Source organism: Vombatus ursinus, unplaced genomic scaffold (assembly GCF_900497805.2).
Source record: "Vombatus ursinus unplaced genomic scaffold, bare-nosed wombat genome assembly UNPS02015255.1, whole genome shotgun sequence".
Classification (NCBI taxonomy): domain Eukaryota; kingdom Metazoa; phylum Chordata; class Mammalia; order Diprotodontia; family Vombatidae; genus Vombatus; species Vombatus ursinus.
The window spans coordinates 42,453,329-42,465,752 of record NW_020955033.1 but is presented as its reverse complement, the minus strand read 5'-3'; the positions used below and the strand labels follow the sequence as shown (position 1 = coordinate 42,465,752).

The window sequence follows — 12,424 nt, the reverse complement described above, 5'->3', positions numbered from 1 at the left end:
TATTTTGACAATTTGATAAATATTTTTTAAATAAATGAATAAACATTTTCCAGCATGTAGAGCTTTTGAATAATATTTAGCTACCTGTTGAGCCATCCATCTTAGCTTAGGGATATTTGAAAATTTGATAAGCAGGACTTATATATCTTGATCTGAATTGTTAACAGAAATAGGACAGGACCAATAGCAGAGTTTTGTGCTATATTGTTGGAGAATTCCTTTCAAATTTAGAAAGATTTTTATTCTTTGGGTGAGGTTTTTCAACTGGCTATAAATTCCTCTGTCCAATATTACCTACTTAGAGTTCTCCATCTGGTCAACAAATATAGAAACATAGTCAAAAACATTTATTAAGCATCTGTTATTGGTTAGCCATTTTAGAAAGCACTTCTGTGTTCGTTATCTCACTTAGGTCTCACAAAAACCCTTTTGACATATGCAAGACAGGATAAAGAACTCTTATTTTAAAAGTCAGGAAACTGAGGCAGTCAGAGGTAAAATGATTTGTCATTTTTTCACAGTTACTATGCAGCACTGGCCAGCTTGAAATGCCTGTCTTCAAACCTTTATTCCAGTGTTCTTTTCCATGAGCATTATTTACTTCCATACTATTTTGCATGAGAGATTTTGTCACAAATTGAAGAAATAAAGATAGAGTATGTCTTGAATATTTTCTTCCTTTAATTGTCTAGTAATTCTAGCTGAAGAAAAAAATGATTTTGGAATGGGGACCAATGTTACCTACTGATAATTCCTTTTTTTTCCTCTCTCTCTTTTGAAAGTATCTGCTTAATAATCATGTTCTAGAAAGTTAGAAATTTGTAATATGCTGAAGCCTTTGTTCTTAATTCAAATCTTTATTTATTTAACTGATACCTCTGCCCTCATGAGTATTATTAGGCTATCAGTATAATCTAAAGCATAGAAAAGTGTTAAATGACATGAACATGCTCATATAAAAAAAGCTCATTTAAAAGTTATTCACTTGTATATAACAAGTGTGGCAGAAGGTCTATTCTTAAGTACAGCTAAAATAAAGTAGATTGTTAAATAATGACTATTTTTAACTCATTTTAAAAGAGGATTTTTGGAAAAATTTGGTCTGCTAATTTGATATGTAAATTACTAGTTAATATGTATCTGAGTTTTGACTATGTTACATATTTAAAAGTAATTTTCATTTTAATTGTTTTAAAATAAAAAAAATTAGTCACTAATAGTTGATTTTTATTTTTTTTTCTCTGTTCTTAAATGAGAAGGGTCCCAGAAAATTGTCTCAATCTAAATGCCAAAAGCCAAAGCTCATCATATTCAACTCAATTAATTTAAGCAAATATTCATTAAGCAGTTGCCATGGGTGCTAGGCATTGTTGATATAAAGAAATTAAAAAAAAAAAAAGCTCCTACCGTCAAATAGCTTGCATTCATTCGCTCATAGGAAACTACATGTAAATAGCTAAGTGAATCCAAGATAATTTAAATAAGGAAAAAATACTAAAAACTGTTTCCTGTAGGAGTTGACAGGAGCTTGGATTTGAATAAAGTTAAGTATTCAAAAAGATAGAGGTATGAGGGACAAACTGTAAAATAACAGAGACAAAAGAGGGAATAGAGAGTTATAGGGCCTTTTGTCTGGAATCTAAAGTGTGTGGAGAGTAATATGAAATAAATCTGGAAAAGTAGAGTGGAGAAAGGCTTTAAATAATAAAATCAAAAGTTTACATTTTTTCTATAGGCAATGTAGGACCTGTGAAGATTTCTGAGGAGAGTGTTAACATGGTCAGGATTAGGCCTTAGGAAGATTATTTAAGCAGTAGTGCAGAAGAAAATCAAAGAAACTAGACTTATAGAAACTGATAAAGAAGCTATTGTGTCTCCAGGAGAAGTGATAAGGACCTGAACTAACAGAGTGACCACTTGAGTGGATAAAAGAGAACATTTTCAAGATATTTTGGGGAAGTAGAATCAGCAAAACTTGCCAAATGGTTTGGATGTTGAGAGCAAGGAAGAGAGAAGTATATCTGTTTGTTAATGGCTCTACCAACACAAATCATGCCCCCAATCTACCACACTTGACAGCACAAGTAGACCAGCAAGGCCCACAATAGGGCTGTGTTCTTCCTTGAGGACAGAGGGTCAAGACATCTCTCTTGATTTCTGGCAACTGCCTAGGATTAGGTCACACACACCTCTAATCTCAATAGAGAAAGGGAAAGATCGGGGCAGCTAAGTGGTGCAGTGGATAGAGTACAGGCCCTGGAGTCAGTAGGACCTGAGTTCAAATCCAACCTCAGACACATAATACTTAACTAGCTGTGTGACTCTGGGCAAGTCACTTAACCCCAATAGCCTTGCTTAAAAAAAAAAAAAAGGGAAAGATGACCCATAGCTTCAGGGGAAAGATTTTTTTTTTTTAGGTGATTTGGTCATGGCAAGCTCTCTTTGCACGAAGCACCAGAAAATAATCAGTGAGTTGAGATGGCGTGATTGGCAGAAGTGATAAATAGCAAATGAATGGGAGCCATCTGCTGGTTCTTGCAGTACTTGCTTATGTGGGGATGGAAAGTCATTGTTTCACTCTTGCCTATGGAAGGTGTAATCGATGTACGTTTGTTCTGTGACCCCAGAGTGTTTAGGCGATCAGTAAGAATATGCAGCTTCCAGGGGAGACCAAGACAAGTGCCAAGCAACACTACCTGGGCATCATCAGTACTTAAGACACTACTTTCTTAGGCTTTTCTTTTACATTTATTTAGTCATTCCCTACCTGGGATTTGCAATCAGTTTAATTTATTTCCAGTTCCCAAATTTTGCTGTTTATACTGCCACAACCTCTCACATATATCTTTTTCTTCACTCACACAGCCATAAACCTTCCTGAAGTCTAGGCCTCCATCATCACTCACCTGGAAAATATTTTTTTTAAAAAAAGAATTGAAATTTACCAAACATGAATTAAAAGGAGCATTTCTATATACATAGTAGAACAGAATAAGAAGATTGTCCATAAAATTACAAGTGTCTGTCATGGGCAGCTTGCTTTCTTTTTAACTATGTAACAAATTCAACACATAACTTTCAAAGCTGCCTTGTTTTTCTCTGATTCTTCCTTTTGTTCTCTCTGTTCATTAAAAAAATGCTTCAATATTCCCTTTTATTTTCTCTCTTGGACCATTGCAATAGCCTCCTAATTAGTCTTTCTACCTTAAGTTTCTCTCCTCTCCAATCAATTTTTCACTCAGCTGCCAAAGTGATTTTTTTTTTTAAAGCTCAGGTCTGACCATACTATCCCTCTACTCAATAAACTCCAGTGGCTACTAATTACATTCAGGATCAAATATAAAGTGTACTCCTTGGTATTTAAAGGGTTTCATAATATGACCCTTTCATACCTTTCTTTTTTTCTTATACTGGCTGGTTTTCTGTTCCAGTCAAACAATGCTCCCTCCCAGGGCTCCCTACTTTTGCTTTGGATACTCTCCATGCCTTCAGTGTTCTTCCTTAACTCTCCTTGCTTCAAGGATCTGCTCAAATCCTGCCTTCTGCAGGAGGCCTTTTCCAGACCCACACCTACTAGGGCCTTCCTCTGTGATATATACACACACACACACACACACACACACACGCATAAATATATATTATGAATGCCTGGTTATTTCCAAAGGCAGCTAGGTGGCTCAGTAGATACAGTACTGGTCCTGAAGTCAGGAAAATCTGAGTTCAAAATTGGCCTTACGTACTTAGTAGCTATGTGACCCTGTTTGCCTCAGTTTCCTCATTTGTAAAGTGAGTTAGAGAAGAAAATGGTAAACCATTCAGAATTAGCTATTGAGGAAAGTAGAAAAGGCTTCCTGCAAGAGGTGGCACCGGGGATGAGACTAAAGGGAACCTAGAAGCAATGAAAGTCAGAGGATAGGAGGCGGAAGCATTACAGGAATTGGGGAAAGCCTGTGCAAAGGCACATGAACAGGGGATTGAACATCATGGATTAGAAACAGCAAGGAAGCTGGTGGTGCTTGAATGTAAAGTACACAGAGAGAAGTATGTAATATGCAAAAAGACTGGAAAAAATAGAAAAGGGTGAAGGACTCTAAATGTCAAACAAAGGGTCCTAGAGGTAATAAAGAGGGAGTCATTGAAGTCTATTGGTTAGAGGTGTAATTTGCGTTTGTAACAACTGAACATACATACACATATGAAAATGTGTCAGCTAATAGAAAAACATGCAGTCACTGGATGTGTGTGTGTGTGTATACAAGAGACAGCACCAGTTAAACTCATTAAAACTTTGTGGGCAAAGTGGGCTTGAATAGCAGACAGCTTCTAAAAATCTTTGGACAAATAAATGTCTTAGCGACAGGTAAGTGGTGCAGTGTATAGAACTCTAGGTTTCCAGTCAGGAATACTTGAATTCAAATCCAACTTCAGACACTTACTAGCACTATGACCCTAGGCAAGTCACTTAACGTCTGTTAACCTCACCTTCTTTAACTGTAAAATGAGAGTAATAACAACACTTACTCTCAGGGTTGTTGTGAGGATCCAGTGAGAAAATATTTGTGAAGTGTTTAGTACAATGCCTGGCACTTAGGAGGCATTATATAAATATTCTGTTCCTTTCCTTTTTTTTATTGCAATAGAAGTCCTTTCAATTTTGGTTTGGCTGCGTGACCCTAGCCTGGGAAATTTCTTGTCACGGCTTGTCGAATTCTCTTGGCATATCACACTAATGTTCTTTTATTATAATGTGGACTAAATGCCAGTTAAAAACAAACAAATAATAAAAAAAAACCCTGGCATATGCTGTCTCTGTGTATATCATCTCTCTGTCTCTCAGTTGTATAATACATATATATTACGTGTGCATACACATTTTGTATGTATATTTATACATGTGCAAACTCATACACATATGGTTAGGAATAGACTTAAGTCAAAGTCAAGGTGGTTTTTTTTGTTTGTTGGTATTCACTTATACATTTGTATGTGTGTTATTATTTCCAATCTTTCAATATGGTTGTGATATATTCTTTTTCTGTTTACTCAAGTTTTAAATAACTTTCTTTACATTTTAACTTTAATATTTTCTCTTGAATTCCATTAATTTGTTTTTATAGTTTAAACTATCTATGTCTTTGTTCATACAGTATCGGTTTAGAGGAAATTAATAATGCCATTTTCTAGATTAGCTAAACATTTCCTTTTTGGTTAAGAACTTAATATGTAGGCAGACTTTGTTCTTGAAACGTTAGTGTTATCTTTCCTTTTAATCATATTACTTTGGGTTCATTTTAAAAATAACATTAATGAACATGAGCACTACAGTTCACAAATCTCAACTCAAAGAATTCTAGGTTTAAGGCCAATGAGAGTACTTGGAATCCAGAGATGGAGTGTCATATTTGAAGAACAACAAGGAGGCCAATGTCACTGTATCACAGAGTATGGGTATGGAGATAAGGTATAAGAAACTTGAAAGGTGGTAAGGGACCAGGTTATGAAGGGCTTTAAAAGCCAAACAGAGGATTTTATTTTTCACCCTGGAGCTAATAGGGAGCCACTATGAATTTATTGGGTAGAGGGGTGACAGGTTCGACTTATACTTTAGGAAGATCAGTTTAACAGCTGAATGAGAATGGACTGGATTGGGGGGAGAGTTGAGACAGGGAGACCAACTAGCAGGCTATTACAGTTTACTAGGTGTGAGGGAATTAGGGCCTGTACCAGAGTGCTGGCAATGTCAAGAGATAAGGAGGCATATATGACCGATATTATGGAAGTAGAAAATGATAGGACTTAACAACTGATTGGATGTGGTAAGAGAGAGAGTGAGAATTAGTTAGTCATCTAAGTATTTATTAGTGACTAATATGTACAAGGCACTGTACTAAATGCTGGGGATACAGAGAAAGACAAAAGACTTCAGGGAGCACACAGTCTAATGGAGTCTGAGACAAGGATAAATTGGAAGTAATTAATGGAGGGAAGATACTAGAATAAGAAGGATTGGGAAATGCTGCCTTTAGAAGGTAGCTGGGACTTGAAGGAAGCCAGGGAAGATATTAAGGTTTGTGAGGTTTGCAGACCTGGATAACTGGCAAGATAATGGTAACCTCAACAGCAATAGGGAAGTTTGGAAGAGGGAAGGTTTTTTGGGGAAAGATAATGAGTTCATTTTGGGACATTTTTAGTTTGAGATATCTATGGAACATCCAGTTTGAGATGTCTAGTAAGCAGTTGGAGATGTGAAACTGAAGGAAGAGAGAGATTAGGGCTGGACAAGTAGATTTGAGATTCATTTATATAAGAGATTCTAAATAAAGCCATGAGAGCTGATAAGATCACCAAGTAAATATTATGGATTGAAAAGAGAAGGCAGTCCAGAGTAGAGTCTTGGGGGACCTCTGTGGTTAGTGGTTGTCACATAGATAAAGATAAAATAAAGACGACAGAGAAGGAGTACTCAGATAAGTAGGAGGAAAATTAGGAGAGAGAGGTGTCAGGAAAACCTGGAACTTCTTGGATGGAGGGGGCTCCTGTGGCCTCAAGACCACATGTGGTCATCTAGGTCCTCAAGTGTGGCCCTTTGATTGAATCCAAACTTCACAGAACAAATAGAAGGATTTGTTCTGTAAAATTGGGACTTGGTCAAAAGGCGACACTGAAAGACTTAGATGGCCACTGGTGGCCTTGAGGCCGCAGGTTCCCCACCCCTGACCTAGAGAGAAAAGAGTATCAAGAAGAGTGTGATTATCAGTGTCAAAAGCTACAGAGAGGTCAAGAAATATGATAATTGAGAACAGACCAGTAGATTTCATAAATAAGAGATAATAACTTTGGAGAGAGCAGTTTTGGTTGAATGATAAGGCTGGAAGTCAGAATGATAAGAATTAAGAGAGTGAGAGGAAAGTAAGTGAAGGCCACTGTTAACAGAAGACCTTCTTAACTCATTCAGTCACAAAAGTGGGGAGAGATGTATGATGATGGCTAGCAAGGATGGAAAGGTCAAATGAGGATTTTTGAGAATTCAGGAGACAGCCAGCAGGCAGGGACAGATTAAAGATTAGTGAGAGAATAAGGGGACAATAAAGGGTACAATCTGTTGAAGAAGAAAGAATGGAATCAGATAACTTGTACATGTAGAGGGATTTGCCTTAACAAAGAGAGGAGCCACTTCTTCACGAGAAATGAGTGAAGGAAGAGATCACAGAAGAAGCAAGGAAGGGAGAATAAGGAGCTCTTGGTGAGTAGCTTCAATTTTTTCAGTGAAATAGGAGGCAGATTTCTTAGCTGAGAGGTTGAGGGGAGAGAGGGCTGTGGTAGGTTTGAGGAAGGATGAAATAGTTTGTGAAAGATACTTTAGTGACTAGGATAGTGAGTCAATTGGGGAAGTATAAAAAGATGACCTTGCTACAGTGATGGCCCAGTTGAGAATATGTAACACATACTTGAAGTGGATCACATGGTTTTGTGATTTTCTCCAGCTTCTTTAAGCAGTATAAGTATAAGTAAAGGCAGTGGGTGGTGGCAGTAACCTAAGTTAGGAGTTTTGTAGCGAAAAATCTTCAGTAAGATAACAGGGCAAGAGAATCAAGAGAAGAGCGTAGTATAGAACTGAATTAATTTACCAAGGGTGAAAGTAGGAGAGGGAAAAGAATGTAGCCAGTGCAGGGGTGATGTTCTGGGAAAGAACTGAAGATTTGAGGGACTGATGGTTGTGGGTGAGTACAAAGAATAGGGTTTGTTGTTGCAAGACAAAAGGAAGAAATGTAATGATAACAAATTATGATAACAAAATAATTTTAAATTCACGAACATGGATGTGGAACACTTGTTGGTGATGTCAAGATCAAGGGTATGATCATGTCTGCATGGTCATCATGGTCATGGGAAATTAGTAAGTTGAGGAACTGAGAAGTTAGAGAGATTGAGTACTTATCAGGGCAGCTAGATGGTACAGTGGATATAGCACCAGGCCTGGAGTCAGAAAGACTCATCTTCCTGAGTTCAAATCTGGCCTCAGACACTTACTAGCTATATGACCCTAGGCCTATCCTATAAAATGAGTCAGAGAAGAAAATGACAAACCACTCCAGCATCTTTGTCAAGAAAAACCCAAATGGGGTCACAAAAAATTGGACGTGACTGAAACAACTGATCAACAACAATAACAAAAATGTTATTAAGTGGTTTTATCAAGATTATGGATACTATCTGTAGTGATGAAATAAACGTGAACCAAGTTAAATGACTGATTTAAAAATTGATGCCATAAATTTATGATTTTATAAATTGTATTATAATTTATATAATTGTAATTATATATTATATAATTATCTGTGTTATCTGGTTACATCATTATCACCTCAAGTGTTGCCATTATAGATGATTTGTGTATAATACTTCACTGGTTAAAAAACATAACATCTCGTTTGATAATATACATTGGTATGTGTCTTTTATAGGCAATGTGATAGAAAGCATATTGGACTTGGCAGTAGAGATGACATGGTAGGAGTTGAACCTATTTTATGTAGGTAGGGCTGATTTTGCTGTGAGGGGGTACAGAGACCATTTTCACGATTACCAGTGGACTGGCTTCCTTATAGTCTGAGTCACAAAAGGTCCTAGCCTATTTGGAGTTAGTTGGCTTAGTAGAATTCCCTGTATCCTATTGGGGCCCATTCCTGACCAAATATAGCAATTGCTAAGGTGGATATGAAGATGGAAGAGAAAGTAATGTTCATCTTAATTTATCTTTCTTAATCTTAAGTAAAATTGTTTTTTATTGGTTCTTTGTAGTCCATGCATATTTCATGGCATTCTCATCCTGATCCTGAATCATTTGACTCGCTTAAGTTAGAATTGACCCAGAATAGATTAACTTAAATTCTGCATTTACTAGCTGCAAAATTTTGTGGAACTCTGTCACTCCTTTGAACTACAGAATGCTTATCTATAAAATAGAGACAATGAAACTCACACTGCCCACCTTATAGGATTGACTTAGGGAAAGAGCTCTGTAAAACTTAAAATGAGTTATTTGTGTGTATATATGAAGGTGTCAGTAGATTTGTATTTAAATGCATGATGATGTGTAGAATAGTCAAGAATTGAAAGGCAATTTCAGGGGTGGGAATATTTTTTGACTTAAGTGCTGAGAATGTAGGAGGGAAAAATTTTACCCAATGTTGTCTGTCTTATTTGGATAACTGAGAAGGTATGAAGCAGGACTTAACCCCAGAAATTGTTATGACAGTTGCTTTTTGACTACATAGTTAGATTTGAAGGAAGGAAAATTTTACTTATTCAGCAAATTGAAATATCTACCTCACAGTGTTCATTCATTCAGTAAATAGTTATTGAACACTTATAATGAACAAGAATACAGCTGTACCATACTATTTGAAGGATCTGAGATAAGAGTGTGAGACATAATGTGTCCTTAAGGAGCTTACAGTCTAATAGGGAATTTTTATGTGTGTGTCCACACACATACATATGTAGCTATATACATATAGAATCATAATAAAATAAGACATCAAAAGTTGCATTTTAGTATTATGAACTTAGTGATATAAATTATGGGGATAGGGAACTGCTTATGATTCATTTTGAAGAGTATAAAGGGATATAAAAGGTTATTATTAATATCAAATTAAGTCATTAATAATAATGAAAGGATGGTATGAGATTTTCTTTGTCACCCAGTTTTCTCAGGAGATACCCTCTTGTGCTCAGTGGGGAGAAACAGATTGTATATATTTCTGTGTCTGCTTTCTAAAATATTAATTTTTTATTTGTTTGATTAGAGTCAGTATTCTGAGATGATATTTCTCCTTAGAATGCTCAGGCAAGAATTGACCAGATTTGAGCATATAGCTGTAGGAAACACTTCAAAGGCTCACGGGAGTAATTAGAATTAAAAATTAGACTGCAATCATCCTACTCAGCAACTGTACCTATCCCTGATCATAGAATTTGCTGACAATCTAAAGAGTGTTACCCATTCCCAGAGAATAACAATTGGTATAGTCACACACACACACACACACAAAACACACACACACACAATCATCCCCCTTGATTTTTCAGCATCCATGCATTGTTATTAACACTATCAGTTGTTTTCTCCAGTTTTACCATGTTGTGTAGTGGTCATTTTTTTCAATATAGAAAGCTCAGGCATATCCTCAGAGTTACAGATCTTTACTTAAGAGATAAAAAAATCCATCGATATCATTTAGTTCAACTTTCTACACAGATGAAAAAAAATAATAACTTAGGCTTGAGGGGTCATAATAATGTGGAAAGAACACTGGTGATCTCATCTTGCTGATAGGGACATGTTGACCCAGAAAGCTACTGCTGCTTACTCTGTCCTTCAACTCCTGTGTGGGGGTAGGCTAGGAAAAGAGATATATGAAATCCAATCTTTCGATGTTGAGATACAGACACAATTGAAGACTTTCCTCAAAGAACCAGGTGCTATAGATTTGGAGAAAGTGGCCAATGTGGTTGTGGACCAATGGCTAAAAGACTGCATGTTCATCAAGGAAGCCGGATACATTTACTACACCGTCATTCAGGCACAGAACAAGGACACTAGTCCAGAATGTCTTCCAGTGCGATCTCTCTAGTCAGTTAGAGCTTGAGTCCTGAGCATATGAGAAACTGCCAGATCAATCGCTGTAGGCCTACTACATCACCTCCAATTTTAATGTTGACTACCCGAGAATGAACAACATCCCTGTGAGGGCATTGGTAATCCCTATGTATGACTTCCAGTTTTTGACTGGCAGAGCCTAGAAGACCAAAACAAAAAGGAAGAGGTGAGCTGATTGGTTTTGCAACTGCACCACATCGGAGAGCAACTAGAGAAAATGAATGGGTAGCTGATGGATGAACTATTTGGTCTTCTGCGTAGGACAGCTTGATGGTGCAGTGCATAGAGTACTGGGATTGGAGTCAGGAAGACTATTTCTGAGTTCAAATCTGGCCTCAGACACTTACAAGTTGTGTGACCTGGGACAAATCACTTAACCCTTTTTGCCTCAGGTGAGAGGGAATCACGATCAGACCCCTAAAATGGGGCCAGGAACTACCTGTATAAAAGAGAGGATCCCAAACATAAGATCCCTTTTCAGGTAAAGAGGCCTAGTATTCCAAGGAAAAAGTAACACTGGAAACTGAGTTTACTGCTTTTGTAACTTTTGTACAAATACTAGTCTTAGTTTTTTGTCCAAAAATTACTTTATCCAAAATTTTACCCAAAAATTTTAATAAGCTGTTACATTGTATACTAATGAACATAACACTGATTCACCATGGAGACTACATATGTGTGTGTGTATATGTGTGTGTGTTTGTGCGATTTCTTATGTATTAATTTGGAACTTTTCTAAGAAACCTTTTCTTAAGGGAAAAATGAAGAGCACTGGCTAAAGAATCAGAGGTCCTGAATTAAAACTCTGCCTCTGATGCTAGGTGGCACAATGGATAGAATGCCAGGCCTGGAGTCAGAAAGACTCATCTTCCCGAGTCCAAATCCGGCCTTAGAATCTTATTCACTGTGTGACCCTGGGCATGTCACTTAAAACCCTGTTTGCCTCAGTTTCCTCATCTGTAAAATGAGCTAGAGAAAGAAATGACAAACCACTCCAGTATCTTTGCCAAGACCCCAAATGGGGTCATGAGCATGAGACATGACTGAAAATGACTCAACAACTCTGATGCTTACTATCTGTGTTACCCTGGACAAGTCATATGTTCTTCCTGGGCCTCAGTTTTCTTATCTGTAGAATGAGAGAGTTGAACTACCTTCAATTCTGTATCAATAATCCTGTGATCCTAAGTGTTGAGCAAGGTCACATAGCCAGAATTTGACATAGATGTAACTTAACTTGTCTTCTGTCTCTAAGATTATACTACCCTTCATGTCATAATGCTATTTCTCTGATACTATGGGTCTCATTTTGTAGATTTGTATTGTTCATGCCCATGCAGTTGCTTTGTTATAGTAGAAGGAAGAAATTACTTTCTTTGACTTCTCCTATCTTTTGTTCCCCCCCCACCCTCAGCTTCCTCATCTGATGTCCATTTTAGGCAAAAGTTCACCTGTTCAGTAAATCATTTTCTTATTCATCCTTTAAACCTTCTTTAGAAAGTAGAGTTGTAGCCTGATTTGTGGTAAGAGAAACATACCCCAGGAACTACTGAGATCTACTTCTTCACCACTGCTGCCATGCTTAAAACATGGCAGTATGTGAAGTTTTACTCTCCTATAATAGAATGCTATGTAGCAGCATGATGCGGTAGTGTAAGGGAAAAGTGAATGCAGCATTGCTGAAAAGGTTTTCTTTTCCTTTCAAGTATTTGTGAGCATAATGGGGTCTGACAATTGGACTGCCTTGTGATGTGATAT

At 37.0% G+C, this 12,424-nt stretch overlaps 1 pseudogene; it reads left to right on the top strand.

Annotated features, from left to right (window-relative positions):
* Positions 1-10,346: 10,346 nt before the first annotated feature.
* Positions 10,347-10,937, top strand: LOC114031819 (annotated as a pseudogene).
* Positions 10,938-12,424: the final 1,487 nt, after the last annotated feature.